Genomic DNA, 26,050 nt, shown 5'->3' on the forward strand with positions numbered 1-26,050 from the left:
GGAGGAGAAGAGCTTGAGTGGATCTGGGGGCCGCGGGGGGGGGGGGGGGGGGGGGGGGGGGGGGGGGAGCAATCTTTTTTTAAAAATATAAGTACAGGTCGGATTGCAACAGCGGTTGCTTGGGCCAGTGGCTTACGCCAACGTTGACAAGTTGAGTTGTGGGCATGCGCACCGGTTCGAACCCTTGCATTACAATTTTAGATTAACATCCGAAGGGGGGGCGGGGGGCGGGATCTATGAAGATTCTTCTCTAATAAACTAATAAACTAGAGAACCTACCAGTATGTTTGATCGAGTATGCATGCATTAGGCCTAGCTAGCTTGACAGATTTTTATCGAGGTTTTCCAGTCTGCGACTCGACGAAGCCCTGCCTGCCTGCCTTGCCGAGCGAAGTCGAGGACTCAGGAGCCAAGTGGAGGAGCAGCGTTTGAGAGAGCGAAGTTGAGGACTGAAATGTGCCATTTCCCCGAGAAGCACCTCTCGTCTTCTTGGACCCACAGAGGCCGACGCTGTCAGCGACCGCAAACTCACCGATTTCTTATTGAGCGCTGGAGTTTATGAACCTCCCCAAGAATCCATGCTTCGGGTGGAGGTGCTCGGCCACCTTGATCGGCTTGTGAAAGTCTGGGTGAAGCACGTCAGTTGCAACAGGGGCTTCAGCCATGAGCTCGTTGAGCAGGAAAATGCCAAGATCTTCACTTTCGGATCGTATCGGCTCGGCGTGCATGGCCCTGGCGCAGACATCGATGCCCTCTGCGTCGGCCCTCGACATGCTACTCGAGAGGAAGATTTCTTCATTGTGCTTCATGACATGCTCAGGGAAACTCCCCAAGTTACGGAGCTTCATCCCGTCCCAGATGCTCACGTTCCTCTTCTCAAATTCAAGTTCCAAGGCATTTCAGTAGATCTGTTGTATGCAAGGCTTGCGCTTTGGGTCATTCCAGAGGACCTAGACCTATCCGAAGACTCCATTCTATGCAATGTTGATGAGCAAAGCGTGCGAAGTCTGAATGGATGTCGGGTTATGGACCGCATACTGCGCCTTGTTCCAACATTCTGGCATTTCGCACCACGCTCCGGTGTATCAAGCTTTGGGCCAGAAGACGAGGAGTGTATTCAAACGTCTCCGGCTTTCTTGGCGGAGTGAATTGGGCTCTGTTGGTGGCTAGCATGCTGGGTACAGCATTTGGATACAACTGGCAAATGCGGCTTTTCAGGTTCTTCCAAGTTTACACACAATGGAGATGGCCAAGCCCTGTCATGCTATGCGAGATTGAACAAGGGACGCTGGGCTTTCCTGATGGGACACATGTGATGCCCATCATAACCCCTGCATATCCATGCATGAACTGTAGCTACAATGTCTCCGCCAGTACCCTTCAAGTCATAACTGACCAGTTTGAGAATGCCAACCAGGTCTGCAAGGCTGTAGAGATGAAGCAGGCAGAATGGAGTGCGCTCTTTGAGACTTTTCCATTTTTTGAGGCTTACAAAAACTACCTGCAGATTGATATAATGGCCGTAGACGAGGATGACCTGCGTACATGGAAGGGTTGGGTGGAATCCCGTCTCAGACAGTTGACACTGAGGATCGAGCGCGATACAAAGCTTCTCTTGCAATGCCATCCCTATCCCTGCGAATTTGTAGATACATCCAAGCAAATGGAACACACAGCCTTTTTCATGGGATTGCGGTGTGGGCATGCAGGTGTTCCCGTTCAAGAAGGCCAGCAGCAGTTCAATATACAGGGGGCTGTTGATGAGTTTAGGCATTCAGTCGTTATCGCTACAGAAAGCATGGCATGAGAATTCATGTTTCCCACATACGACGGAAGCAGATCTCGCAATTTGTTTTCCCTGGTGGTGTGCGCCCTTCAAGGCCGAAAAGATTTTTTTCCCCAGGACTGGAATCATCGAGCAACTCTCCACCATCTTCACAGGAAGGCCAAGCTGGGGATGCATGTGATGAATTGAGAAACTCTGTACCAAAACGACAGAGGGCCTGTTCGGTTGACTCTACTGGGCTTAGGCCAACTCAGTCTTCAAGCATCTTTCCATCAAGGAGGGAAGCAGATCCATCCACAGACGATGTGAATGGTTTGCTGCGCCAAAACTTCAAGTGGTCAGCAGACATAGTTTCGGACAAGTCGTCAGATCCCTCAAAGAAGCGGAAATGGGCTGCTGATGTCGACAGAACAAACTCTGGCAGATGTGAAGAGGGAAATGAACATGATGATCGTTTTGTGCCGAGAACCAGAACAGAAAATGGGTACTATCTCTCCGCTCCAAGAAGTGGGTTTGCTAACGTTCGTGTCATGAATGGTTCTAGCAGCAAACGAGTTTGTGTGAGCATACCAACTCTGCCTCCATCAAGGCCTGGTCAAGCTGAGAATGGCTCAGGTGATGAGTTAGAGTGAAAGAATGTATTCCTTGTCATAGTCCAGTAGTTCTTGCCCGGTGGCTACAATTGCAAGCCAACTGACCCAGGGATAGATGCTGTTTACACATTCTCTGTAAACATTTTTTTGATTAATTAATGCAACAATCATTTCTCTGTAGACGTCTTTTTAATTATTTAATGCAAAAATCTAACTTTAGTTAACATTTGTGCTACTCATATCTTGGGCTTAGGTCACGCTTCGGGTGTTATTGGCTTGGTTTGGGCAAAATGATGGAAAACCAATTTGGGCTATACTGTAAAGTGTGTAGTGCCTCTAGACTTGAACACATGGCCAACCAATGAAAATTGGAGCTTTCAATTGAAGAGCTCTGCTTTGACTATCTAGACCAGTAAACAAGTGATAGTGTTGTCGTCTATTCCTCATTCTCATACTCATCACTGGAAGCATATAAGCTGTCAAGGGAATCTCCCATTTCTTCCATGAGGGGATCTTGAATACCCTCAATGGCAGAAGAAGATCTTGTGTCTTTGCTCAAGGGCTCACCATTCTCAAATGTGAGCTGCCTAATAAGCCAGCTTACCAAATTCAAACTTGAAAATTATCCTCTTTTGAGCTGAGTTTTTTGGGTGTGTGTGTGTCTGTGTGGAGTGGGCAAGTGGAGTTTCTCTCCTCTCACTCCAGAGGTGTGTTCCCTGTCTCAGCAAGGTGTGTTGTGTAAGCCGAGTGGTGCCCCATAGTGTGTGTGTATCATTCCAAAAGTGTCTGTCGGGTCGTTATAGAGGCGCTGTGTGTGTTTTCATCCCGTTCACATTCTTTTGGTGCCCCCACGGAGGATCTTCATCGAGTACCTTCTGCTTCGAGCTTCAAGCTTCGAGATTCGGGGCTACAGGTTACAGGTTACATGGACAGGTACAGGTATGATTCACACAAGTGCAGGTAGCTGGAGTACAGTGATATACTAGTAGTGATGTCACTTGCAGTTGTTGTGGGTATGCATCACTTGGCGCCTATTTGAACGCATTGTCTGCTGGATTGTACGTTACTTGTGGAAACTGCCATTGTACGCATTTGTGGAGCCATACTTGGTTGTATTTGGCAGTCCTAACCATTTCTGAGACTTGGTCTCGAAGATAGTCATTTCTGAGACTTGACTATACGCGATTTGCATTAGCTTTCGTGTGAGGGTCGATAGCGTGAGGTTTTTATTGAGCTGGGGGATTCTCAAATGTGGAGATCCTTTCGGTGATACAGGTAGCTCGAGCACCCTTTTTGTACCTCGACATAGGCTATGTACTAGTGAGTCCTACTTGATGCTCGGGTTCTATTGTTGACAGTTTATGCATACATAGACAGTCTATATTTTGGGTTCCTACTGCTCTATTTTTCGGGAAACTCTGTCAAAATTTTTCCAAGTTATGATGGCTGGTTTTTTGGTCTTTTGAGCCATTTATGTTGTTATACTGCTGAAATTTTGGCAAAATCAGAGGTTAAGTCAGGTGTGCCTTCTTGGGAGCTTCATGGTTGGCTTTAATGGATGATCAAAATGGCCTTGAATTCACTCCATTTCATTTAACTCAAAGAATCCAGATAAATGTTCATGTGTCCAGGAAGATTTTTTTTCAGCAGCGCATAGTCTTTATGTTCGGGTCAAGAAAATTACGAGAGATCTTGGAATGTCCTTTGCCTATTGTAATTCCGATGATCAACTATGAAAACTCATTTGATGTGCATATGTTTGTCCTTATCTTAAGTTGAGCTCCATTGAAGTTCTGGGGATTGGGTAGTCAAAAGTTTTGGGTTCTTGCACTTCAAAGGGGTTCTCAAAGCATTGTAACTTGGGTAGCCATGGCTTTCTCTTATCCAGAGTTTCATGGAAGAAGTGATGAAGATGTGGAAGATTTTTTGGAAAAGATGGAGGTTGCCTGCATTAGCAACCAGATTCATGACCCTGCGCAGATGTTACGTCTTCTCCAAATTTGTTTGAAGAGTGAAGCACGAGTCTGGTCCAAAACATTTGAAGAGGAGTTGCGTGCAGCGGATCCACCTGTAAGATTGAGTTGGGACAGTCTAAGGCATGGGTTGGAAGTGGAGTTTGTGAAGATAGAAGATCCTGACAAAGTGTGGCAAGAAGTACAAGGTTTGGTGCAAAAGGAAGGTGAGCCAGTAGATGCGTACATACGTAAGTTCTCATTGGCATGGGAGCGAATGTGCAAGGCCTTAGCACCACAGGTACCCCCGCCTGACATGATGAAGAAGGACAGGTTCTTGGCTGGTCTTTGGGAGAATATACGTTGGAGAGTGGAGCTAAAGAAGCCTAGGACATATGAAGATGCACTAGAGGTAGCAAGGAACAAAGAGTAGAAGTTGAGGAAAATGAGCCAGTTAGGGGTGGAGTCTTTGCCATGAGGTCTGAATTTCAGCCTATGGATTCTTCGCAAGGTCGGGTTCATCATGAACCAGTGGTTTCTGTTACTCCTCAGGTTATGCCAGCAGTGGTCACTACATCGGTGCAAGATGATGGGCTAAGGCAAGAAATGAGGCAAGTGGTAGATTTGATGAAGAATCTCAGCTTAAACATGCTAGGTCAAGTGAGAAATAATCGAGGTCAAGGGAGGTATGCAAATCAGCCAGGAGGTGAAGAAAGACCTAGGAATGGTGTTGGACAAAGCAATGGTAGGTTTTGGAGGCAGACGCCCACATGTTACAACTGTGGAGAGTTGGGTCACATCAGCCCGCAATGTGATAAGCCACCAAGGATGGGGGGAGACATGTATCCATTGTCAAGACAGGTGTTAACTAGGTCAAATGATTATGGCATCGAAATTAAGGGAGATGAAGGAACCAGTGGATTAACCCAAGAGGAAAAGGGAAAGACAAAAGTGCTAAGTGTAGTCACCTTGGAGAAGGCATCAAAGCTAGAGGATACATTAGTGATGCCTATTGGGAAGAGGACCACAGAGGATAAAGAAGGAAGAAGTGCCCAAGGTCCTAGTAAGAAGAAAGGAAAGAGCCATGAAGGCGAGGATGTCAAGGCCAAGAGAAAAAAGAGAGCTCGTCGAAAGTTTCATGTTTCAGATTTTCCACTAGGGGATGGGCAATTAAGCTATGACTTGAAGGAGGATCTGACGAGCAGGAAGGCAGATGTTACTTTTGGGCAGCTTATAGAGATGGTACCTAAGCTAAAGCGACAGTGGAAGAGGATGGTTAACCCGATAGAGAAAGAGCCAAAGAGAGGTTCAGTAAAGGTGTTGGCAATGGATGAGCTACCAGACATTTGTCCAATAGTAGATGTGTGGCATAAAAGGAAAAATTTGGGACAAGGTTATGTGGATGGCGGAGCCCAAATATGCGTCATAACACACTCATACGTTGAGAAGATGGGTCTCACAGTGGCTGGGGTGTCAGGTTTCCGGATTAGATTGGCAAACCATCAAAAAGTAAAATGCTTGGGTGTTGTAAAGAGCTTATAAGTGGAGGCATATGATGCAAAGGCAGTGGTTGATTTTCATGTGATGCCAGCAGGGTTGGGAGCATATCCTATTATACTGGGCAGACCATGGTTACGTACAGTGGGAGCTATTCAAGATTGGCGACACGGTACGATTAGCCTCTATGGAAAGACAGGTACCAAGAAGCTTTATAATATGGACACAAGGAATCGATTAGAGGAGCTTTATGAAGATGAGGATGAGTCTAGTGATGAAGACTATTCCACGGTGACAGATGAGGACAGTGATAACACTACCAGCAGTGATGAGGATGCTGATGTTGCATTTCTTTTGATGGATAAAGAAATCCAGGAGTCTGGTTTAGTTGCATTTGCGAATGAAGTTGAAGATGAAAGTGACGAGCCTTATGAAGTGATTGAAGGGCTGATGCAAACCAAGGTTGAATTGTCAAAGAAGCAGGAATTGATGACAAAAATGATCAGTGGAGACCTCTCAACTATGGAGAAGGAGATATATTTGCAAATGCTGGCTAGTTTTCCTGATTTTTTTATTACTTCATATGAAGAGATCAGAGGGTTCAAGGGTGAAGAGATGCATATAGAGCTGAAAGAAGGTGCTAAACCAATGCGACAAAGGCTAAGAAGGATGGGTCAAGAGAAAATGGAAGCCTTGCAAGAAGAGGTGGACAAGTTATTGAAGGCAAGGTTCATAGTCCCTGTGGAGACCACAGAATGGGTGAGTCCAGTTGTAGTCAGTCCAAAGAAGGATGGGAAGTGGAGAATTTGTGTAGATTTTAAACCTTTAAATGCAGCCACTAAGAAGAACCCATATCCTCTTCCATTCATCGATCAGATCTTGGATTCAGTGGTAGGTTATGAGAGGTACAGTGTGTGTGATGGTTTTTCAAGCTATTTTCAATTGAAGATTGCTCTTAAAGACCGCACAAAGACAACTTTTATTACGCCATGGGACTGCTATTGCTATACAATATTGCCGTTTGGGTTGTCAAATGGACCTTTCTTCTATCAAGAGAGAGCAAATTGGGTGTTGGAACCATTCATTGATAGTTGTGTTAAAGCTTTTATGGATGACTTCTGTGTCTATAGCAGTAGGGCTGAACACCATAGGAAGCTGCATATGGTATTGGCTCGATATGATGAATGTGGAGGACAACTAAATCCAAAGAAATTTCATCTAGCACAGCCAAGGGTGGAGTTATTGGGCCACATGGTGTCAGAAAATGGCATTGAGGCTAATCCAGACAAGGTTAAGTCTATTATTCTTCTTCCATCACCTACGAGTACGAAGCAATTGACAACCTTTATACACAAAGTGAAGTACATGGCAAGGTTTATTCCATTGTCTTCTCAGATTCTTAATTCATTACAACAAGTGGCAAAGCATGATCCATTGCAATGGGATGACAAGTGTGAAGAAGTGTTTCAAGAGGTGAAAGAGGTGTTAGGGGGGTTGTCAGCCATGCAGGCTCCTGATTGGGAGAAAGTTTTTTATGTAAATCCCTCAGTAGGGGATGATGCCATTGGAGCCATGCTATTGCAAAAGGGGAAGGGCAGCCATTATATGAGGCCAGTGTATTGTGCAAGCCGAGTGAAGTTGGTAGCGGAGAGAAAGTTCTCGGAAGTAGAGCTAGTGATGGCTAGTGTAATATTTGCTTGTTGACGATTTCGTCATTACTTGCTACCACGACCTTTTGTTTTCTTGACGAGTTATGCCTTTTTGCCACAGTTAATTAATGGCACTAACATGTCAAATGTGGTGAAGAAATGGGTAATTGAGCTACAAGAGTTTGAGTTCTCTTTTCTAGTGGAAGATAGTACAAGGGCTACCCTAGCTGATTTGTTGACCTACAAGGAGAATCCCCTTATTGTTAAGGAAGAGGTGGTGAGAAAGGTAGTTGAAGAAGTGCCACAGATCAGCAATGCACATGTGTTGTTCTTTGATGGTTCATACAGAAAGAGCCATGATGCAGCTTCAGGGGGTATAGCACTTTATGATCCAGAGGGGAAGCTAGTATGCAAGAGAGGGTTCAAATTGGATGCTCATAGTAACAATGAGGCTGAATATGCTACTCTGGAAGCCGGATTACACATTTGTTTGAAGCATGGGGTTTGAAGGTTGAGCATAAAAGGTGATGCCTTGTTAGTGGTGAAGCAAGTGCTGGGTGTGTGGAAGAGCAACAATACCTCATTGAAGGAAATGTGCTTTAGAATTGAAGGCCTGTTAAAAAAGTTCGAAGCATGGAGCATCAGACACATTGAACGTGCTCTAAATGGAGAGGCACATGAAGCAGCTCAAGGCATGATTGGGGAGCTATTTGTGTTGAGGACCACTTTACCTCTTTATCATGGCCAGGAACGTTTGGCTCAAGAAGAGGAGTTTTTGCTAACAGGAATCATTCCAAAGAAGATTCAGAAGTCTAAGAAGTATGGCTTTGTGCGTAGAGCATACATGTACAAATTGATTGGTGATGTCTTATACATGAAAGGGGTTGATCTCGTGTTGAGACGTGTACCTTGGCGGGAGGAGCTTTACAGAGTGCTGGAAGAGAATCATGAAGGTGCATGTGGTGGCCATTTTGCTCTAAAGATCACCTTGCATAAGATTTTGCAAGAGGGGTATGTATGGCCTAGTTTGCACAAGGATGTTCACCATTGGTGTAGGTCTTGCAATAGGTGTCAAGCATTTGGGAAGAGATTGTTGGAGCCAGAGCTACGAAAAACCATTATGGCGTTTGATGTGTTGGAAAAGTGGGGGATTGATGCAATAGGCCCGTTACCTATCACAAGCAGGGGCAAAAGCTATATCTTGACGATAGTGGACTATCTCTCTAGATGGGCAGAGGCTATAGCAGTAAAACAGATCATTGCAAAGGATGTGGCAAAATTTGTGTATGATGAAATATGTTGCAAGTTTGGGGTGCCATTAGAGCTACTTTCAGATAAGGGGCCAGGATTTAGAGCTAAACTGCTAGATTTCTTATGCGCAAAGATGAAGATTAGGCACCAGCATACCACTCCTTATTACCCGCAGTGTAATGGCTTAAATGAAAGATTCAATGGTGAGTTGGTACAAATCCTTTCTAGAGTGACAGAGCACCAAGGAAAGAATTGGGATTTGGAATTGCCTAGTGCATTATGGGCTTATCGTACTTCGGTGAAGACAGGTACAGGGTTTACGTCATTTCATTTGGTGTATGGAAAGGAAGCACTATTGCCTGTGGAGGTAGAGTTTCCTGCCGTCAAAATGTTAGAGAAGTTGCTTGGACCGCCTAGTGATGCATTCAAAGAGAGGCTCTTGTAGTTACAAGAGGTTCAGTTGGATAGGATGAGCGCATTGGAGCATTATGGGCAGATGCAGGATAAGGCTTTGGCAAAGATAAATGAAAAGGTCAAAAGTAAGGGTATCAAGAAGCATGACTTGGTTTTGCGCTACAACAGTAAGCTGGACAACACCTTCCAAAAGAAGTTTCAAATTAAGTGGGAAGGCCCTTTCAAGGTAGTGGAGTGTTTCTCGAATGGTATATATCAGTTGGCTAACCTGGATGGGGTTCTACATAAGCCAAGGGTAAATGGATTGCGTCTTAAATTGTATCATGCTAGATTGATGATGGTGGAGTAGGATGAGCTGTCTGTGGAGCAAGTGATGTCTGTGAGGGATGAGGAGACCTGTGATGAGGCGAGCCTCATATCTCTTTTTCTGCTGCTGATCATGAATGATCTAGCAGGCTAGGGGATGGGCAAATTATGTCAGGAGTTTTTTGGAGTAAGAGATTGTGCATATGTACATATCCATGCATGGTGCATCAAATATAGAATTGCCCATTTTTCAGAGCCAAGTGGTTACGTGGGGCCCAAATGTGTACAGGTAGGACAGGGTGTACATAGTGCAGCGATTTTCACTATTACCAGTACCACTGTGTTTTTTCTATAATAAAGAGGAGTTGTTAGCGCGTAAAACTTCTCGAGGAAGCTATCCACGGACCGACGACATGAGGTAAGCAGATGCGTCAGATGGCATCTAGTGGAGTCAGGAGGCCGAACGGGGTCAATATTTGCACGTGGATGAATACGGACACAACGTGGGTGTTTTCTTGTGAGAGTTATGCAGAAAGGTCATCATTAGGACCACTTTTTGGGGCCACTTCACGTGGTTGCGAGACGCATTATTGAAAATAAATGAGTGCCAGGTGTGCGGATGATGCAAAAAGGTCACAACTATGCACTGCGAGGTCAGTTTTTGGCCTGTTCGGGGTCCGTTTGCGGTCATCTAAAAGGCCACGGGTGCCCAACAAATAAAGCTAAGTGTGGGAACTGAAAAAACTGAGAGAAGATCAGAAAAAACGTGGAGAAGAGAGGAGGAACAGCCGCAGGTGTGTTTTTGGGGGGTTTTTGGAGCTTGTTTTGGTCGTAAACTGCTCATCCGATGTCGGATTTGAGCACTTTGACATTGTAGACTGGGGTTTTGGGCCGTTCCGGACGCGATGGCGCTGTCCATTTTTCCAAATTTCTCACTCTTTTTTTGCTATTTTGGCTGTGTAAGTTTCTCCTATGAGCGAAGCTTCTGCTCCAATTTGTGATTGTATCTGGTATCTTTTACCCATATTGTGTGAGCTATTTGCCCCACTGGTGTTGGCCCAAGCTCAATTGTATCTAAACATCATAAATTCTCCTCTTTTGAGCTGAGTTTTTTGGGTGTGTGTGTGTGTGTGTGTGTTTGTTTGGAGTGGGCAAGTGGATAGTCTCTCTCCTCTCACTCCAGAGGTGTGTTCCCTGTCTCGGCCAGGTGTGTTGTGTAAGCCGAGTGGTGCCCCATAGTGTGTGTGTGTGTGTGTGTGTGTGTATCATTCCAAGAGTGTGTGTCGGGTCGTCATAGAGGCGCTGTGTGTGTTTTCATCCCGCTCACAGCGTCTGATCCAAGGCTTGCTCTCCTTGTCATGTCTATCAAATATTGCATTTGCTTTGGCTTCACAAGCTCATTATAAGGCCTTGGGATTGAGTTCAAAGAGGTTTTTGAAGTGAAAAGTCTAGTCGCAACCTCTACCAAATTTGAAAGCTTTCATCTCTTCGATTTATGCAATTAAAAGTGTGATTAGCCACTTGTATTGATTGGAATCTCTTTTGAAAAATAAGAATTAATTAATATATATTTCTTTGGGAAGGGGGTTGTGTTGGGTAAAGGCCGCCACGGTCGCCGGCTTGCGTGTACCCTCCCTTCACTCTCTAACTCCACCAACCTTTCTTATATCTCTTATACAAAGTAATGAAGAGACACAAGCTGGAGCCACAAAGTTGTGTGTTTTCCCCAAAAACCTTGTGCTTCTCTTTCTCTTCTCCTTCCCCCTTCCTTGCACATATGCATACTTCCTTGAGCACACATAGTGCTATTGAGTTCTTTTGATAGCAGATATCCCCATAGGGACCCATTTACTGCATGCAACAGTTTTGTGACGCTTGTTTGTGCACAATTACTCATGTACATGGAGTTTCTAAAAGTGAGAGAGATATATTTGGTTAGGAAGAGAGATGAAATTAGAGATATATGCTGGATTAGAGATGAAAAAAAAACAAAAGAAACCAACAAAATAACAAAGTAAAAAACATCTTACTTGACAAACTCTTCGGGAGTTATTAACCATTTTGATGGAGAGAGAAGAAGAGGGAAGACTTCAAGCCTTGATTGCTGCACCAAGTTCAAAACCTTCTTTGATTAAAGTTGATCTTCCAAGGATAGCTTACAAGATTGGCTAGCCTTCCTCTAGGAGCAAGTGTAGGCTTAGGCTTATGTTTATTGCTAAGTACAATTAGGCATCAATTCTCTCACTTTCTCATGAATGGTTTTCAAGGAAAAAGAGGTCCCCTTTTATAGGTGAAGGGAATCCCCAAGGGTTACACAAAAAAGAGAAAATCCAATGTGAACAGGAACTGACAAAGTTTGAAATCAGTTGTCCCTGCATGATGTGGGCAGACTGGGGTCCACCATTTTGATCATATCTCCTCAACCATGGCTTCAAATAAAGAAATAAAAATAGGGATAGAAAATTTAGCTCATGAACTACGACTCTCAATGTATATACTTTTTCCAATCCAGATTGGAACCTTGTGTAAAAAATTCACTAAAATAGGGTATTGTTTTGGCAGCAAAAGTCTTCTTGTGGTCCCCTTAGCTTAGACTTCCACTTGATTCCAATGGACACCTCATACAATATGAAAGCATGATTGCTCCTTGACAAAGTTTTGTAAGCATCCTCTTAATAATGCATTAAAATGAGTGTATTTTTTAAAAACATGCAAGCTGATGTCCCACTAGGATTTGATTCCTTCCTAGTAGCTATTAAAAAGAAATGTAAGAAATGCATGAAAAATACATAGAATATATATATATTGGAAGCTACCCTAGATATAGGATCTACCTAGGTTGTGAGATAATAATGAGATAGTAGAAAGAAAGAACCAATGCTTTTTGCCCCAAGTTAAAGAGGCATAGTTATTGACGCTTTTTTCCATAGTACTTTCTAACGATAAAGTAAGAATATGTTACCCTTGAGATAGATAATAGGATGAGATAGAAAGCTTATTATTATACTTAGATATCCGTATTTACATTATAGGAAATGTACTTCTGTATCTAAAAAGTTATAAGATAGTTTTTGTAGCATTCATTCCCACTATGTATGTGTCACATCACGACATCCACCCCCTCTAAACCTGCACATCCTCTGGTATGTGCTACATATGATTTTTTGCAGTTTCAATTCCCTTGTAGATCTTCCATGATTTCATCTTCATTGATAGCTTTCAACACTTCATCTTGACTTTGATCTTCACCTATGTTTTGCTCTTCCTTTTCCTCAACATCTTTTGGATCACTGTCTCCTCTTCTCTTAAACACTTTGATCCTTTTTCCTGCCATGGGAACCTTTACTTTTGTACCATCTAGTTCAGACAAGTTGTAAGTAGTATTTTCATGTACATGCTTTACAATATATACGTTCCAAACCATCTTTTTGAGAACTTACACATGACTGTGTGTTGGTTATCAAGGTTACTATCATACACTAAAACCCAGTCACTTTTGTGAATTGCTTTGCTCCTGAGTTGATGTCGCTTATCAAAGTAGTCCTTGTTTTTCAACCTGGTATTTTTTAGTGACATTTTTGTAGCCTCAATTTCTCCAGGCCTTCTCTCTAGTTGCCTTATACGCAATGCAAGGAGCTCTTCCCTATTAAGCCCCTCTTGCCAAGGTTGTACATTCCATGTGGGAATTGTATCTTCAATCGGCATCATGGGCTTTTGACCATACATCAACTTCGCAGGCATATAGTTAGTTACTCAGCTATGTGTTGTACGCTCATCCTACAACGCATATGGCAACAATCTTAGCCACTCACCAACTCTTCCTTTGCAAGCCTTGGCCAAATCTTTGATGATAAGAGAAATCTTGATTCCTAAACTGGAAAAGAACTCCCTTGCTTCCTCGGCATCCATTCACATCTGTTTGCAGTGATATTTCCTACACAACCATAACAACAAATCACCTCATCGAGAAGGAACTTGCATACATCTTTTGTGGTTTTTGCTTTTAATGCTCGCCCTTGAACCTGGTTAGTTAGGTCCTCCCATGCAAGAACTAAGTATCTCATATGCTAGAGTCCTAAAGGCATTGTGACTAGATGCACAACCCATTTATAGTGCATGGCTAGTGGATATGTAGGTTGCAACTCATCACAATGTTGGACATTTGAATACATTTGTCAAGTTACACACGACTCTACGAATTGTAATACATCTTTATACATACCCTTCCACCATTATTTTTCTTTCAACTTTGAGAAGGTTTCCCACACACCCTGTGTCCATCCCATAGACTCTCATGAAACTCTTGCATGAGATTTACTTGAGTCTATTTTTTACATATAACCCTTTGTGGTGTAACACCCTTTTGTTTAGGATGCTTCCACAAGTAACCATCAGCAATGTTCTTCTGGTGTTGAGCGGCTTCTAATTATCCCAAGAAGTGGTAGACAACCTATTTCTACAACCACATATGCTCCAATTAGGTACTCTTTTCCAAATGTTTCAAGGCTGTAACCACACCCCATAATTCTCTCTTTATCTGTGGATAATTTCTTTGGCGATCACTCAGTACCTTTGCTCCAAATCTCACCACATACATGTGTCCTTCTTCATCATCTTGCCCTATTGCCCATCTAATTCCTGTAGGATTGGTGTCTACTGTCACAACTATTGGTCCTTTACACTCATAGTCTACCTTTCTCAAGGATGGTGTTGATTGGAGAAACTCCTTTATATTTTTCATGACTTTTACATGTGCTTCTATCCATTATAACTTTTGATTCTTTCTAAGAAATTGATAAAGAGGATCAGGTAAATGTGCATAATGTGGAGTCCAAATAACATAAAAGACACATGCTCCTAGAAAACTTCTAACATCAGTAATGCTAGTGCATATTTCGTTCATTCTTTGGATGACATCTACCTTTGTTGGACAAGGTTTCCTACCATATGGGCCGCACATGTGCCCCACAATGAGCACGTCACTGACACCAAACATAGGCTTTTTCCCTGACAAAGCAAGATTCACTTATTTCAACCTAGACAAAATTTTATCACAATCATTTATGTGATTTTCCACAAACATGCAACATCCCCTGAGATCCAAAGCTTCATCTTTCTCTCTTTCTTCAAATCCTTTGATAAGCAAACCATCAATGAAAGGCATTTTCATTTGAGGAATACAGTCACGTAAGACCTTATTCATCCCATTCATCATATGTGCAACCGAGTTGGTTACTCCATGTGGCAAGGTACACATTCTTACCAAACCTAAAGATATCCTCATGGTTGTCAAGTCTCTGATTTCTATTGCAAACTGAAATTGATCATACCCTGAGTAGGGGTCCGCCATTGAGTAGATTGTTCTCCCTGCAAACACCTTTGCAAACTCATCCACAATTGGACCTATACCTACATTTCTAATTATCACCTGGTTTACTGGTTGCATATCTTGGATGAAGCATAGAGCACCATTCTTCTTTGGAACTATGAACCACATGTTTGAGTATGGAGCACAAAAGGCTCCAAAATCCCCATTTTGATCTTTTATTCAATAGCTCTACTAACTTTGGCAAATGAGTCTTTGGAACCAGAATAGACTGTAGATTCCAAAGCACATGAGGTATTGTAAAAATTACCATAGGAGCTACAATGGAAGAATCAACACATCCTATCTCATGTGGCTCAAATGCAAAAGCCTTACCATACTTTGAAAGCATTTCTTTAAAGCACTTTGTTTTCTTTTATGTTAGAAACTCCTCGCAGCCAATCTGAAACTCTTGAAAAGACTCCTTTATGAAGGTGTGCCCAATCTTTTCAGGATTCCTCAAACTTGGTTGCAAAGAAGCCTACTCAATCTTTTCCTTGTTTTTGGGTCGTAAGGGTGAAACTTTTGGTTTCACCTTCTTTGCTACACTCTTGTATTTAGTTCCAACATGGACTTCTAGACCAAGTGTTTTCTTGAAACATTGGTTTTCTTTGAAATATTCTAAGACTTGATACATTTCAACAGATCCCACTTCCACAACTTCATTCCCAAGATGCAAACTAGACTCCATTATAGCATCAAGCTCATCCATGTATCTACAAAGGAAACTTGCTCAAACACACCAAAAACATTTTCACTGTGCTCAAGAAATCCATTTTCTGCCAATTCTTTTTGCACATTACGTACATATTTTCTCTCATATCTCTTCAAGTCCTTAAACTTTGTAAACATAATGATCCATGTTTTGTTACCTCTGTGAGTTTGCAAAAGAGACTTTTCCCATTCCTGGATCAGGCAAGAACCTTCCTTGTTTTGTACCAATGTAGTCTCGCTTCACAATGGTACTCTCCCAGAACCCATCATCTCTTTGTGGTCATGAAACTCCTTACTTACCTTTGGCAAAGGGTGCTCTCAAAGATTGTCCCTGTTTATTTCATGGTTCACACAAACAGTAAGAAATTGAACAGCACACTTTCCATCTTTGCTTCTTATTTTAGCATATGCTAACCCATCATCCATTACCTTTGTTTCCATTCAAACTCCTACAATGTACGGTTACCCAAGGATAGATGATAGGAAGATGTGTTCTGTACAAAGAAGTTTTGGTCAATTTTCACATCACCTATTGTCACCTTCACACTTGGGCATGCTACATACAAATTCAATAGATGAGTTGTTTGCCACTTTCACCATCCAACCATGATCTGTGTCCATCGGCCATTTGCACTTGTTGTAGAGACTCTTTGACATAATATTTATTTTTGAACCATGCCCAATCAAGGCAACAAATGCCTCTTCAAGATCACCTACATTAACCAAAGTTTTGGTAGTAGCCCTTGCCCAGTGACATCGTGAATAGTGGCTCCTAGGAATGGCCGCATCTTCTTCATCATCATTTGAAAAATGCACTTGCTTTACTCTTCCAGTGGGTTGATAGCATCCTACCACACATTCATCATCCTCTCTATCTCGCCATTTCATCCCTTGTGTCTTCAAGGTTTCACCTTTAGCCTATGGACAAACAACTTCAACAAGAGCTTGCCTCTTTCTCTTGATGATGTCAATGATCTCTTTATGGAATTCACGCTTTCCAATGCCAAGGACTTATCTCATAGTAAACTCAATATTGGTATTCAAAATCTTGTCCTCCAAGACTTTCTTTAAATTTGTAGACACCTCAAGATTAGATTCTGGTTTATAAGTTGGGCCTTTTGGATTACCTTTTGTTGGATCTCTCTTCTTTCCCATTGTAGACTCCTCCATGAGTATGGAGATGCTCCTTGTGTTGGGGGTGTTTGAGAAGGCATTGAGTCACTTCTTCCTCCACTTCTTGAAGCTCTTTTTGACGGTCCTTCATCAACATTCTCCCATGTGCGCTTCTCTTCTACAATAGGATCATTTTGTAATGTAGGCATGCACTGACAATGAGTCCACTGGATCATTCTATTCTGTTTCTAGCTATATGCACTCATGTAGGATCTCCTTTTTAAGCTATTATTTCCTACAAATCTCCACAAGATTTGGTCACAACTTGCCATCATTGTTATTCATAGAACCTTGGATTGCTTGATCTTTGCTCCATAAGTAGCAGCCTCAACTACAGATACAGCATGGTTACAAGCCATATCCTCTACTAAATTCTGCATTCCTCCCTTCCCAAAGTTAGTTCTCAAGGGTAGACCTGTCTCCCTTGAGTGGATCTTACCATCCTTGAAGAACACAAGATTGTTTCTTAAATCATCATTAAAACTATCACAATATCTTCTTACATGATATGTGCTATCACACCATATACATTTTTTGACAAACCCTTCTTTGGTTTTTTGGCTTTGCCTTGAAGGTGGTGCTAATGGTTGTCCATTTTCTTCACACTTTGCAAGTTTTAGCTTTAATTCACACATGCGTGTTACAATCTCATTTTTCATAGATTCATCAACCTTTGGAGCTACAGTAGAAGGTTTTACCATCTTTTCAAGAGCCAAGGAGGTCAATGTAGAAGTATTGATTACCATCTTGTTTCTACTTCTTTGCCTCTTTGTAAGTAGTGAGATTGCATCTTCAACATCATTTCAATTAGTCTTTAGTCCTTGCTCAGCATCTTTGTCTTCAAGTAGAAGCTCCAAGTTTTCTTGAAAATTTTTTCTTGTTGCTTGTAGGAAAATCTCGGTCTTCTCTAATTCTAGTGTGTCCTTTTCTGTCCTTGTTAGTTGAGAATAGCGTCGTTCAAATTCCCTGAGAAACTCTAATGGAGAGAGTCCCTCCTTTAGCTTGGCTATCCATTCCAAAAATGTTATTTTTGTGACTCTCTCTGAATCTTACATGAAACACTCCTCCTTTAAGGCCAATTTTAATGTCTTCCAACTTGCCCCATGCCCTTCCCTAATTTCTCTTACATGCTTCATAATTTCAGAAGTCACAACCACATCAAATCTTTGAATCATCTCACCTTCTGGTACTCGATGCAATTCCATTTCCTTCACATATTCGTGAAGGTACGTTTTCACATCTTTCCCATCAAAATGATCCATTTTGTTGACACTGGCTTGAATAGCTTTGGTTGTAGAAACCTCCCGTCTTTCAGTAGCATGTTGATGTTGCATGAATGAGGCAAATGCTTGAAACATTTTCATTGTAGCTAGATCAAATTGCACACCATGTTGCCCTATGTGATCACTCATTTCTCCCAAAAACTGTCACCCTGGCAATTTTGCGTTGAGTTCATCAAAAATATGTTGAGAAGTTTGCGGTCTTGCCAGGAAAGCATCAGGCTTTTGGCTGTGAGAGTTTGTGAGAGAATTCCAAAAATTATATGAAGGAATTATACCATAGACCATGAACTCTAGGGTTTGGAAGGAAGTGCAATCAAAGAAGCCCCACTCTTTCTCTCTTGCACTCACACACACAAAGAAAGAACACAAAAGAGTATACAAAACAATATAAAGATGAAAGCATCAAGGCTATGGTCGTATTATATCATGGGTAATATGAAAGGGTTAATAGATGAGTTAATGGCGTCCAATCTTTGCCGACCAAACAAGCTACGAGTTATTCTTTGGAATTGTAAATTTGTGTTTACCATAATATATATGTTTTGTCTAGTGATTGAGATTAATTGTGTGTACAAATCCTCTTGGTTTATAACAGTATAACTTCACTTATGTCAAAAGAAAAGTTATAGTCTATAAGGGGTAGCATGATGGGATCCTATGAAAGAAGTATTTCATTGAGCCTTTCTGGGCCAAACAGAAATATTATACGTTGTTGAAAGTGTATTTTTTTTCTAATCCACATGTTAATTGTAATAGATCGCACAGAGTGGAACCGATTGAAATTCACATCATCTGGATTATTCATCTAGGATATTTCTAGTATGTGAAAAATGTAGATATGAGAGAAGTGAAGAAATATAATTTCCCCTCTCAAGACCTTTACTTGCCTGTAGGCAATAACGATACTACAAGGAGAGATGAACCTGTAGCAAGGAGAACCTAGAATTTGTAGAGAGAATGACTTTCTAAAAGTGAGAGAGATAGATTTGGTTAGTAAGGGAGATAAAATTAGAGATATATGTTGGATTAGAGATGAAAAAAAAAAACAACAAGAAACCAACAAAATATCAAACTAAAACACATCTTCTTGACAAACTCTTCGGGAGTCCTACCATAGCCCGAGCAAGATTTTGCGAGCAAAGCAAAACTCGAGCGAAGATCTATGTTGTGGTATTGGCACCTATCTAGAAAAAATGGCCATGATCATTATGACACTTCTCACCAAAAACTACGCAGGACATATATAGTACTTTTGAAAAAACCAGATAGTTTTCCTTGTATATGAAGCAATATTTCTAAAATAACCATAAACCTTCATGGCACCTCACATGAGGATTTTAAATCTTAACCAAATCCATCAATAGAGTACGTAGTATCTGTCCATAATCCATAATATTAGAACATCTATAGTTGTGGTATTATCACCGCTCGAAAAAATAATAAAAATGGCCATAACCATTATGCCTCCTCTCACGAAAAACAAAGCAAAACAAACATAGTACTTTTTAAAAAAATTGGACATAGTTTCCCTTGTACAGGAAGCAATATTTCAAAAATAATCATAAGCCTTCATGGCACCTCACATGAGGATTTTAAACCTTAACCAAATCCATCAAAACAGTACATACTACTTCTCCACAATCCAAAATATTAGAACATCTGTAGTTGTGGTATTATCACTGCTCGAAAAAATAATAAAAATGGCCATAACCATTATATCTCCTCTCACGAAAAACAAAGCAAAACAAACATAGTACTTTAAAAAAAAATTGGACATAGTTTCCCTTGTATATGAAGCACTATTTCAAAAATAACCATAAACCTTCACGGCACCTCACATGAGGATTTTAAATCTTAACCAAATCCATCAAAACAGTACATACTACTTATCCACAATCCAAAATATTAGAACATCAGTATTTGTGGTATTATCACCGCTTGAAAAAATAATAAAAATGGCCATAACCATTATGCTTCCTCTCACGAAAAACAAAGCAAAACAAACATAGTACTTTTAAAAAAAATTGGACATAGTTTCCCTTGTACATGAAGCAATATTTCAAAAATAATCATAAGCCTTCACGGCACCTCACATGAGGATTTTAAACCTTAACCAAATCCATCAAAACAGTACATACTACTTATCCACAATCCAAAATATTAGAACATCAACTGTTAAAAGTTTCCATCGTGATATAACGAGATTCTTATGAACACAACAAGACATGAATTTGAATTTTAACATCCACCAATGTTATAAATCCATTGTATAATGATGACTCGCACTCATCATCGATGAATATGTTATGTCTCTGATACCTCTCAGGGATGCAAGAATTGTACCGCGTATCTGCTGCCATGGTTCTAGCCATCTGCTTTGCGTAGACTGGCAATGCACTTCCATTTTTAAAGAAAAGATTGTGAAGTTAAACACCAAACAAGTAATATAGGCAGTATCGATGATCAATAAATACCAGCGCTAATACAAAAATAGTGACAAAAAAGATGAGAGCAATGTCAATGTCAAAAGTAAGAGGGGCCCTCACTAGTCGTCAAAGGGATTGACACGCGATGGCATGTCACTCTCATCATTAATATCTAAAGAGGTGGACGCCTCCTCTCTGCCCGCTTTCTAGGGCGAAGCAATGGTAACACATATCCTGAAATCAGTGGCTCGTCAATGTTGACTGCAACACATGCTCGTCCTGAAGCCAAGTAAGCTGCTTGTACAGGAGTTGTGCCACATCCAAGCTCCAAAAAAATACCTCCTCGTCGGCAAAGCATCTCCACAAAACATGCAATGAAAGAATGGCTCCGTTGCAGTCCTCCTCGCAATGGCTCACCTAATAATGATCTATCCTGAGAGAGCTCCGGAAGGTGATGCACCATAAAAGAATCCGAAGAGTGCATACCAAGACGGGAGAACAAGGCAGCGCTCTGATACAAAGAAAGGTGGATGCATACCCACTCTGTGAATCATAAATAGCATAGAGCAATTACACTGCAAAACAAGACACACGATTAGAGCAAACAACAAGACAAAATGCTGAAATATTTATGTAAAAACAAATGTATCACCTCCACACGACCACCAAAACTCTCCACATAACCATATGCTCCATGATGGAGCACTACAATGCATCGATGAACCGCCATCTCCGAAGCACGAGAAAATATCTCCACCCAGCCAACGGCCTCTCCTGTTATTTTAACTAAATATCAATGATAAATACCACAAATATTACAATTTTTTTGCATGACTATAAACAAGATAGACCTGCCAAAGAAACCATGATCAACAGCCATCCAGAATCCGCCAATTTCGAGAATGCCAAATGAACACCAGCACGTACATGATCCTCTGTGCAAATGTCCCAACGAGGTGAAGTAGAGGAGCCTAAGAGGGACCCACCAAATGGAAGATCTAAGAAAATCAAATCTATAGCCCATGAAACTGATTTCGTGCCGCGGGTATACAAGATAGAGTCAGAGCGTGCCCGCACGAGATGCTCGTGTATAGGGACCCATGCAAGATTACGGATCCCCGCCCTATAGTCTGCAGCAATGGCAATGTAGTCCCCAACAATAGCCATGCATCGAGTATCCATAGAACTAGAGAGACAATGAGATGGAGACTCCATAATATAAACAAAAGAGATACTCCTTCGAGCCACGATCGTGCCAGGAGCAACTGAGACATTACAGTGAGGTTTAATAATCCATGCATCAACCACGTGGAAGGAAAGCATTAACAAATGTGTTGTAGTTTACCTGGAGGTGGCTCCACCTCCTCGTCAATGATCTGATCCACAACCCTCTCCTTTTCCTTTTGTGAGTTGCACATTGCTAAAATAGATAACTTCAAATCAGAGCACTGTAACTTTTAGATAGTTAAACATGAGCATGATCAAACATACCTGCACGACTCTCTTCTACTATGTCTACTGGAGGAACCTTCATCGCAGCATCCTTCAATATCATCTCTTGTAGCTCTCTTTCACATCCAAGAACATGGCCCTTCTCCATATCTATCCACCATGGACAATTATCTATCTCCCAAGGAGTCAATGTGTGCATAGTAGAGGGATACATGCTTGTGTCTTGGATCGCTAGCTGAGTCCACTGTCTAGCCAGAAAGGGCATGGTAGGCAAGACACTCTTGGTAACCAAGAACATGAAGAATCTACAAAGGTCAATTAGGTGACACGAATGTAAGAAACAATAACAACGAATATTATCAATCTAAGTCAGCTAGTGATTCACCTGAAAGCCAAACGTTGTGCTGCCATTCTCAATGTATCCACCTTCTTTAATGCCTGCTTATCGATACCCTTAGTCTTCACTCCAAGAGACACACCTCTATTGGAAATAGATAGGGCCTCGCCTCAAATTTAATTTCTTCAAAGTAGAATGCAAGAGTGCAGTCATGTTGCAAAGGCACCCCGCCTGGCACATCCAAAAGATCTGACTCAATCTGAAATGCCCTCTGAAAAACCCGAGCCAAAAAACCCTCTCTACGAAGCCAGCTACATTCCCAAATAAAAAGAGGAGACAAAGTTAGACTTATATATAAAGGCATGATATATTTAGTACTTTTAATCTTAGCTATACTTACATGCGAAAGACGTGATCTCCCTTTTTCAAACCATATGCACTCCTTGTAATCTTGTCTGCTTCCAATAATGAAACCCAATGAATCTTGTTTTGCACAGAGGCGTCTTGAAGTGCTATTAAGTTCAGCTTCTCCAACGTAGCCCAACTATCAAGACCCCATTTCAAAGACAAAACTCTTGCTAGCCAATCCGTCCCAAGATTGGGATCAACAATGTTAAGCAACTGAAAAATTTAATATTGCATATGACAAGTACTTAAGTAACTTTTTGCACGTTTTTATCAAGAGAATGCCTTGAATTCATGTTATCTACATACCTTTCCAATTCGATCCTGATATTTTTGAGTAATCTCCTCACAAATTCTCTCTTCTTCTTTCTGATGCTCTTCCGCAGACAAGCTTTGTTTGATAAGAGCAACTCGCTTTTCTTTTTCTTTTGTCATTTGAATCTAAAATTAAATATACGTTAACAAGATTTGAAATCATGCATTTAAATGAGACTAAAAATCATTTAGTCTGACACATACGTCATAGACCAATCTACCAAGGTACCATCGCGTAAGTGGATACCAAGGCTCTGTACCTTTGGCATTCTTCTTCCGTACAACGGCAATAAATTTTTGATCTCTATCTGGAAAACCCTTTAGATACATTTCATGGTCCGCTGTACAAATATGTGTCGTATTGACAATCTCATCACGAAGATGAGTGACAACAAGAGCGTGAGTGTTCATGTTGCATTGAAAGACCAAAAAACCATTTGATACTCACATTCAAGTGTTAGCAAAGATAGAAGAAACATCAACACTTACAAGTTCATTCATTGTAAACTGCTTAGCGAGGCAATCTCTAGCACCTTAGTGGGATCTATAATGGTGCATAGGACTCGACAATGTTTCTCCTTTGAAGTGGAGAACTTCTCTTTTATCACTTCCCTCCAAGCCACGGTGCGATGATTCCCTTCCCAAACATAGAACATGTGATTTGTGAGATCTTGAAACTTTGTTTTTTTTTTAACTCGGCTTCAAATTCTTCATTGATTTCATTCCAAAGAGGATCCCATGTAGCCTTTATCTCATCTAGAACATTCACAAAGTCAAACTTCAAACAACATTCACAGCACATGGACATCAATACAAAAATGAAAAGTGTGAACACATACCATTCACAAAACTCTCCTCTCTTTTGCATGTTACCAAAGAGACAATGAATGCTCCTTTCTCTGGCATATAACCTTCTTTTGCAAAGGCCGCCTTCAATCCATTGAGATCATCTCTCAAACCTCTCACTCTCACATATGGAATCAATCTACATAAAGGAATGGAGGGACAATCGAAGCAACTAAAAATATGTGTGATTTCAAGAATGTCTGCACCTCTATGCATAAAGATATTTTTCTCATCTTCCATCTCAGACGCTGTAGTAACCTCATCCATTATCTCCCATGGAAAAATCTGTAAACCATTCTCCTCGGGGGCTAAAGTATCATCAACTTCGTGTAGAGAGCTCTCTCCCATTTCCATGGAAAGAACCTCCTCACCTTGTGTCTCAATTTCCTCTATCATGTCGGTAGCTGAGACTGAAGATACTTGATCACTAGCATCTACCTGGCCATAAAGAGAAGCATTGCTACTATTACTCCTTCCCCTTCGTTATCTTCCACGCGGTTTCGGGTTGTTTCAACATCAACAAAAAACATGGAGACAATAATTTTACAAAAGAGTCAAATTATATATGGCACCATATTGAAATAAAACACAATAGAATCTTTAAAAAAATTGGACAGAGCAACCTTTGTACATAGAGCATTATTTCAAAAAATACTATAGCCCATAATGGCTTCTCACTTGAAAAAATTTGGTCTTTAAAATTCTTTCATAAACATAATTTATGAAGCAAAAAATTTAGTACAAATATCATAAGACAATGCATATGTAAATAAAGTAAATGGTTTATATGCGTGTTGTCTATTGTTTTATTTGTCAAAGAGATAGTACTCACACACATATACTAGTAGTCATCATAGTGTATACACCCTCTTCACATTTGTGAGACAAGTACTAGTTATAGTAAAAGATCAAATATTGTTTCTATGCCAATTAGAGTGTTTCTATGCCATCAAAAAGATGTAATTATTCAAGTGCTTAAATATGCTAACAAGGCCTTGAGAGTGCAAATGATCAATGCCCTAGCATTTTCCAAACATCACAAACCAATGAAGATCCATGACTTTCAAAGCAAAGAATTTTCAAGACCAAAGTTTGCATTGAGCATCATTGAGTACCTTGTAGGTGGACGATCCCTTCGAGCGGAGTTTCGACCAGTCATTGTATTTCGTGTTCTCAATCACACCTCTCAAAGCCCTTTCTAAAGCCGAAAACCGGACCTGCTGAAACCCGAATCGACGGACCTGCTGAGCTTGTCGCTACCTGAACCACCGTGCACCGGCGCGCGCTCCTACGGCTACTTGAACTAGCTTGCGCCGAACCAGTCTGCGCCTGACTAAATGCCTTAACCTGCCTGACCTGCCTGCCTTAACCCGCTGACCCGGACCTGCCTGAACCGGCTAAAATCGAAAATGACTGACTGCTGAAACGGCTGAACCGGACCTGCTGAACCTGATTGAACCAGCTGAAGCTGGTGAACCGGCTGAACCGGACCTGCCTGACGTGGCTGAACCGGCTGAAATCGGCAGCAGGCGTTCGCTTTGCACCTGCCTGAACTATCGCGCGCCGGCGCGCGCTCCTACGGGTAGGTTGGTATGGCTCCTCGCAGGCACGCAGAAGGGTATGGCTCCTCGCACGCAGGCGCGCAACAGAGTGAACTCAGAGAATGGGTCGCATTTCACAGAGGCTCAATCATTAAATTTTTAAAAGATTGTGGCCTAAGTCAAGTTACTTAGAGGGGGAATTTTACTAGATTTTAGGGAAACTTACCAAAATACCCCTCTACTTTGTGTAAATTCCAAAAATACCACTCAAATTTCAAAAATTCCCACAGTACCCCCATAATTTGTCATAAATTCTCAAAATGTGCTTCAAATTACTCAAAATTCCTTGGAGATGTAGGCTTTGGAGATGAATTCCTTCATTATTTTTAGGCATAATTGCGTTTTTTTGGGAGGTAATTTGCAAAAAATTACATGCTAAGCACTGAAAAATCGACCTCAATTGTCAAACAAGAATAAAGATTAGAAAATCTTGAAGATCCAACGAAAATAGATACACGGCTATTTTGGGAATTTTTAAAATTTGAGGGATATTTTGGTAATTTTTCTTAGATTTTACAGATTTTTACTCATTGACAAGATTTTATTGAATTTTTTAGATTTTGAACCGGATTTGCTTAACGTTTTGGTGATCATGTTTTATGAATGCAAGCCGTCTGCACCGCTTTTTGGAGAATGACGCCCAAAATAACGACTACCATCTGTAGCTGATGTTATTTTTCAGTTT

General features: G+C 41.3%; 2 pseudogenes; one reads left to right on the forward strand and one right to left on the reverse strand.

Annotated features, from left to right (window-relative positions):
- The first annotated feature begins 325 nt into the window (after nt 1-325).
- On the forward strand, nt 326-2,548 carry LOC147429673 (nuclear poly(A) polymerase 4 pseudogene; annotated as a pseudogene).
- Nucleotides 2,549-20,581: 18,033 nt separating this feature from the next.
- Nucleotides 20,582-24,923, reverse strand: LOC147429674 (uncharacterized; annotated as a pseudogene).
- Nucleotides 24,924-26,050: the final 1,127 nt, after the last annotated feature.

Source organism: Adiantum capillus-veneris, chromosome 22 (genome assembly GCF_014529385.1).
Source record: "Adiantum capillus-veneris isolate H3 chromosome 22, ASM1452938v2, whole genome shotgun sequence".
Lineage (NCBI taxonomy): Eukaryota > Viridiplantae > Streptophyta > Polypodiopsida > Polypodiales > Pteridaceae > Adiantum > Adiantum capillus-veneris.